The sequence below is a fragment of the Berghia stephanieae genome, chromosome 8 (genome assembly GCF_034508935.2).
Source record: "Berghia stephanieae isolate SIO BIC M18660-M18661 chromosome 8, UCSD_Bste_1.3, whole genome shotgun sequence".
NCBI classification, from domain to species: domain Eukaryota; kingdom Metazoa; phylum Mollusca; class Gastropoda; order Nudibranchia; family Aeolidiidae; genus Berghia; species Berghia stephanieae.
The window spans coordinates 75,969-83,468 of NC_088367.1; the positions used below are offsets into that span (position 1 = coordinate 75,969).

Sequence of the window (7,500 nt, forward strand, 5' to 3'; positions counted from 1 at the left end):
GTTGGACAGCAACAAATCATGTGATTGATGACCTGGTTTTACGAAAACATGAATATAGATCGCTCCCATTATTCTTTTCACTAAGTGGGTCACATTGAGCACACTTTGCAATGTGACCAATGACCTCGAGCACATGGAAATTTAATATAGAGTATGCCCATTTTGAGGGTAAAAAGAAACAAAGTGTTTCATGACATTGTAAGAATACTTTTCCACTGAAATAAAATCTATTTTAAAATCTAAATAATTGGCAAATTAAAGTGCGAGATAGGACACCTCATTAAAGACTGGGCTGTCCGTCTCCCCCATCTCGGACACAGCTGGAGAAACGAGAAAGTTCTCACTCCCGGCGCACTTTGTTTTATTTTTAGTTCGTTTGCTTGTTTGTTTGGGGTTTTTTGTGTTTTTTGTTTTTTGGGTTATTTTTTTGGGGGGAGGGGTGGTGGGGGGTTTCTAATTGTTTTTTGTCTTTTTTTTAACGGAATAATTAATTTTCGAGCAACTTGTGTCTGTCTCGACTCACCATCTTCTTCGTTATCTTGAAGTTCAAGGTCAGAGTCTTCCGAGTGTAACGCCCTTGACCTCTTGTATTCAGACGGGACGAGGGAGTGGTGTCGGTGGGACGGGATGTGGGGTCGAGATGGAGGTATGCCGGGAAGAGGAGACGACTTGGTGAACAGTGGGTCTGACTCAGAGCTGTTGAAGGAAGATTGAAGTCAAGTCTTCAATTTGTTATTAAGAAATTAAGAAGCAGGCATCTGTGTAAGATAAAAAAAAGGGAACAAGTGTGCATGGAAGATGTCAGACAAAGCAATAAAGAAAAATATAAGAAAAAAAAATCAGTCGACCTCGACTGCTGGGGATCGAACCTCAGACCTTCTGATTACCGGCCAGACGTGCTACCGTTACACCACAGAAGCTCGTAAAAATACGAATATTTGGCTCCAGCTACAGAGCTGCCATATTAGGTCTCTTTGAATCAATAAATCTTGTTGAGAAGGAAAATCTAGCTTCTTAGAACCCATATGTGACCCTTCGCCTCAAAACGGTATTAAGTCGTGTTAGTTAAGATGTTGAAAATTGAATTTATAGCCAGAAATATCAGACTTGTGTTGAGTTTGTATGTTTTATTGAGGAGAATGGATACCATGTTTTAGGGTGATAATGCCAACAATTTATATAATTTGACCAGTTAAAACATTAAATTAGGCTTTCAAGCATCTGGTTCGTTCCGACATAATACCGTTTTGAGACGATGGGCCATAATAATATATCCATACAAAATGATATTTTACCAAATATTTAACCAGTTAACTGCCGTACCCTGGAAAAACTCGTATTTTCAAAGAAATTTGACCAGAAAACTCGTCCTTCACAAAATATCGATTAATTTAAATGACCCTCATCCTGGCAAAAACTCACAAACCTGAATGAAACTTCGCGAAATGGTTCATGGGATACTTACACACCGTGTCCATTGAAGCGTGTTGTATCCATTCCGTTCCCTGGAAACAGAGAATGATAATTAATCAATAAAAATAATAATAATAATTAATAATAATAAATAATAATAATAATAATAATAATAATAATAATAATAATAATAATAAATAATAATAATTTAATAATAATAATACATGACATTTATAACGCGCATTTTCATCACTGGGTGATGCTCAATGCGCGAAACAATAATACAGTGACATTATTATACAAATGAAACATTATACAAACTACATCAACATAATATTATCATTATACAACAATGTAATAACTAAACATAAAGTCATTAATACAAGATATGTTATAATACATCCACATGCTATGTCAAATACGGAAATAATATAAAATAATGATATAATAACATAAACTAAATTAACATTCATATTGGGTCAAATTACAAAGATGCATTAATCAAGATGTTTTTAACAAAGAGATGGTGTTTTAAACTTTGATTTAAATATTGATAAGGACTGCGCTTCTCTTATTCTTTTAGGAAGAGAGTTCCAGATGGAAGGTCCGACGTGACTGAACGATCTGCCGCCGTAAAATTTATATTTATATTTATTTGTAACAATTAATTTTGTAGAATCTAGTGCAGAACGTAGACTCCTCGTTGGCTTATAAGTTTCTAAAAATTCAGTAATATACAATGGTGCTTGATCATTAAGGCACTTATAGCACAATACTGCTAGTTTGAATTCGATTCTCACATTAACTGGTAACCAATGCAGCTCATACAAAAGTGGCAACGAGTAGGATGTTATCTTCTTTCTTAAAATCAATTTAGCAGCCGCATTCTGGATACTTTGAAGGCGTGATATTTTATCGTTGCTTACATTCGAGATTAACGAATTACAGTAATCTATTTTAGATAGTATGAAAGATGTTATTAGTTTGCATGTTACTTCTCTTGTTAGGAAAGGTCTAACTGAAGCAATTCTTTTTAAGCCTATTGTCAAACTTCTACATAGAGAATCAAACTGTGCCTGCATAGTCATATGTTGATCTAGCATTACCCCGAGGTTTTTCACACACGTTGAAAGGTTAATTGTGCACCCATTTATATTTAGAGTAAACTTCAGAAAATCATCTTTCAAAACACTTTTTCTACCACACACCATCACCTCTGTCTTTTCATTATTCAGCTTTAACTTGTTAATTTCCATCTAGCATTTAACATCTCTAATACAGTCTTCAACACGGGTAATTAATGATGGGATATTACTAGGGATATCGCTTACATAGATCTGAGTGTCATCAGCATAGAAATGATACATTAATTTATTTTTAACAAAAATATCCGAAAGAGGTTGAGTATAAAGAGTAAAAATAACAGGACCAAGGACAGACCCCTGCGGAACGCCGTAATATAGAGGAAATGTTTCTGATACTGCGCCATCGATCAGAACCGACTGAGATCTTGATGTTAGGTATGATTTAAACCAACTAAGCGCAGTGTCTCTAATTCCAAAAGTAATTTCTAATCGTTTAATAAGTATCTCGTGATCAATGGTGTCAAATGCAGCCGAAAGGTCCAACATAGTCAATAAACAGACATGATTTTTGTCAATACTATTAAGAATATCAGTGCATACTTTTAAAAGGGCAGTTTCAGTGCTATGATGTGATTTATAGGCAGATTGGAAAATTTCACTTAAATTATTTAGATGGATATGATACAAAAGTCTTTTTAACACAATGCGTTCAAGCACTTTGGATAGATATGGAAGGTTGGAGACAGGTCTGTAATTTTTCAGTTCGTTTACATTTAGATCGGACTTCTTTAATAGTGGTTTAACAATGGCACGTTTAAACGAGTCGGGGACACTACCTGAGACAAACGAATTATTTATAAGTTCAGTTATTGTTGGTAACAGTTCTTCAATACAAGTCTTAAGAATACTAGTTGGGATGGGGTCTAATAAGTCACAATATTTTGATGGGCTATATAAAATGGCTGACTTCACTTCATCTTCAGTGCTGGATCGAAAACATGTAGTGGCGTTCCATGGAATGGTCCAAAGCTCGGTGACGATGATGATGATGTATTGTCTAAGTTTTCCCTAATGGATTTTATCTTGTCGTGGAAATAGTTGGCAAAATTTGAGCTAGTTCGGTGTTATTTCTAGACGATGGAAGGGTGTGGATTTCTTACTGCCAAGAAGGTCGTTTGCGGTGGAAAACAGTTCTTTGCAAGATGTAATGCTTTGAAATTTTTCGTTGTAGTGGGCCTTTTTGCGCATGTGATGGCGTTATAAAGAGCCGACTTAGCTGCTTTGTAGATATCTTTAAATACCGTTAGGCCACTCTTTCGCCATTTCCTTTCAGCCTGTCTCTTTTTTCTCTTTAATTCCTTTATCTCGGAATTGAACCATCGCGAGTGTGGTCGATTCGATACGACCCGACATTGTGGCGGTGCCTCACGGTCAATAATAATAATAATAAAATAATAATAATAATTAATAATAATAATAATAATAATAATAATAATAATAAAATAATAATAATAATAATAATAATAATAATAATAATAATAATAATAATAATATAATATAATAATAATAATAATAATAATAATAATAATAATAATAATAATAATAATAATATAATAATAATAATAATAATAATAATAATAATAAATAATATAATAATAATAATAATAATAATAATAATAATAATAATATAATAATAATAATAAATAATAATAATAATAATAATAATAATAATATAATAATAATAATAATAATAATAATAATAATAATAATAATAATATAATAATAATAATAAATAATAATATAATAATAATAATAATATAAATAATAATAAATAATAATAAATAATAATAATAATAATAATAATTAATAAATAATAATAATAAATAATAATAATAATAATAATAATAATAATAATAATAATAATAATATAATAATAATAATAATAATAATAATAATAATAATAAATAATAATAAATAATAATAATAATAATAATAATAATAATAATAATAATAATAATAATAATAAATAATAATAATAATAATAATAATAATAATAATAATACAATAATAATAAATAATAATAATAATAATAAATAAATAATAATAATAATAATAATAATAATAATAATAATAATAATAAAATAATAATAATAATAATAATAATAAATAATAATAATAATAATGTACTTTATTCATCCAAAAGGAATTTTTTTTATTCATCCCCAAGGGGAAATTTGTCTTTAGGGTCTATTCCAAGGGAAGACTGGAACAACCCAAGCGTCAGCCGCATTGCAGCGCTGCAAAAGTGAGCTAGGCAGGGCGAGGTGACTTGCTCAAGGCCACACAACGAGGCGGGTAGTCGAACTCGGTACCTTTTGGGTACGAAGCATAGACCGTACCACTGAGCCACGCTGCCCCTATGTTTACAATAAGTGTTTGACGGCGATTGATGCTACAGGGGGGTAAACAGGAAGAAAATAATATAGTCAAAAAATTCTAGATTTACAACTAAAGCACCTAAGATAAAAGTAAGACAAAGGGGAATTGGTTCAAATGGGGAACGGCAGATGTAAAAAAATAATTTTTAATTGAGATTTTTATATAGCGCAATATCCACGAAAAGTGCTCAAAGTGCTTGACAAGGGGTCCCTTGCTAACAGCGACATGCAACATGTAAGACGCCTGTTAGGCAATATTACAATATTTTCGGACAGAGACAACACTGTCAACGGCCAGGTTCTCATTTTACACATGAGTACGGTGAGGGAATGTGAATAATTAGCGTTTTCCAAGGACTCAACTATGCGCCGAGCGAGGCTCTAACCCAGGACCTTCCGATCCTAAAGCGAGTGTCATACCACAAGACCACATAGCCGCACATGTAGATTCCAAGAGCACACTATCAATGTACTTAGTTTGAGATCACGTGCAAGTCTCATCCACACACCACACACGTGATCCCACTAAAAGGAACACACTCCAATGTTTACAAGATATGTTCAAAATAAAAATCTAAAGATCAGTACTTAACAAAGAGATGATTTACGAGGAAAAAATATCACCTCCCAAAACTATGATTATACGTTTTATATAATTTGTTTTTCTTGACTCTATATGAATCCTTGATTTGGCTATGAATTATTATTGTTGTTATTATTTTTTTCACTTAAAATTGATATTTATATTGTAAAGTGCCCAGAGCTTGTGTTTTACACGAGAATGAGCGCTATATAAATGTGTATTATTATTATTATTATTATATTATTATTATTATTATTATTATTATTATTATTATTATTATTATTATTATTATTATTATTATTATTATTATTATTATTACGTTTGACTGTTTCCCCCTCAACCAAGGACTCCGACAAGGGCCAGGACAAAACCAAGTAATCCCATAAAATGGAGAGAAAGATAAAGGGAGTAAATGTAACTCATAAATAAGTGAACAACACAAAACAAAAGACGTTTCGGCCTTTGGCCTTTTTTTTCAAGTAAACACGTCGTGTTTCCTTGAAAATGGCCAAAGACCGAAACATCGTTTGTTTTGTGTTGTTCTCTTATTTATGAGTTACATTTATTCCCTTTATCTTTCTCTCCAAAGACCGTAGGTACCGCTGAGCAACAAAAGTCATGTATCTATAAATTTAAGAATCACCGTTCAGTCTGTTTTGGCTGGATCTCCGTGAAGGAGACTTAGAAAATGAAGCTCTCTTGGGCCGGGACTTCCCGTTCATTTCTTGTCCGATCTTTTCTCCCGTCTCTGAGTATTTGGAGAATATCGTTACCTGTTTGGCGTCCTTGCCCTGAACGAGTGAATGAGGGAATCGGAAAATGTATGGTTGGATGAATGAATGAATGAATGAATGAATGAATGAATTAAATGAATGATTAAATGAATGAATGAATTAATTAATTAATGATTAAATTAATGAATGATTATTTGTATGTATGAATAAATGAGTGAATGAATGAATGAGTGATTGAATGAATAAATGAAAAAATGAATAAATGAAAAAATGAATGAATGAATGATTAAATGATTGAATGGTTAATTGTATGAATGAATTTATGAATATTCGTTGTTTGAATTATAGATCAATCACATATCGATTACAATAACCAATCAATGTATTTATAATGAAAAATTGGCGATTCCAAAAACGACTATCATTCTGACCTGTTTATTGGCTTTATCCATCTCGTTTTTCTCCTCGTCGTCCGAGGGGTATTCCAAGGGATCGCCTAAACCATCCACCCTTTTCTGGATCCGTTTGTTGAGGTGACGCTGCAAGGGTCAAGGTCACAAGAAATGATTAATCAGAAATATCCGTTGTTACAATAGTATTTGTTTCATTCATTCATTAAAATAAATATCAACGACTTGTTAAACCAACTGAAAACACTAAAACTATCTTGAGATCATTCATTCTTTGTTTTGAAATACCCATTGTTACAATAGTATTTAGTTTCATTCAATCTCAAAAATTAATTTATAAAGTGTCTTTATTGCGGGTATAATGTGGTCTTGTTGTATTATGACACTCGCTTTGGGATCGGAAGGTCCTGGGTTCGAGCCTCGCTCGCTGCATGCATAGTTGAGCACTTGGAAAAGGCTCTTTACTCACATTCTCTCACCGTACTCAGGTGTAAAATAAGTACCTAGCCGTTAACAGCGTTGTCTATGTCGTAAAAAAATTGTAATATCACCTAACAGTAACAACTGATGCATCAGAAGAAAAAAATGAAACAACGAACAACAGACGAGAAAAAAAGGTAAAAAAAATAACAACAGCTAGAATATTAAATAACGTCAACAACAGCCAGAACGAGAGCAACAACTGTAACGGCAATAGAAACACCAACAATACCAAACAACAACAAAAACAAAAACAAGAACGATGACAACAACAAAAACAATTTTTTAAAAACAGTAACAACAACAACAACAACAGCAAAAACGACAGCAACAACTGTAACAACAAGAGAAACAACA

The 7,500-nt window shown here is 32.1% G+C and overlaps 1 pseudogene across 1 annotated transcript in view; it reads right to left on the minus strand.

Moving 5' to 3' along the window:
• Positions 1–7,500, minus strand: part of LOC144977931 (uncharacterized) — a 53,586-nt pseudogene that overhangs the window by 27,063 nt on the left and 19,023 nt on the right. The window contains exons 5-8 of the transcript XR_013646437.1: positions 6,685–6,792; positions 6,163–6,310; positions 1,466–1,505; positions 524–696 (exon numbers count right to left, since the gene is read on the minus strand). The product of XR_013646437.1 is annotated as an uncharacterized LOC144977931 (transcript). The remainder of the gene's footprint in view (positions 1–523; positions 697–1,465; positions 1,506–6,162; positions 6,311–6,684; positions 6,793–7,500) is intronic.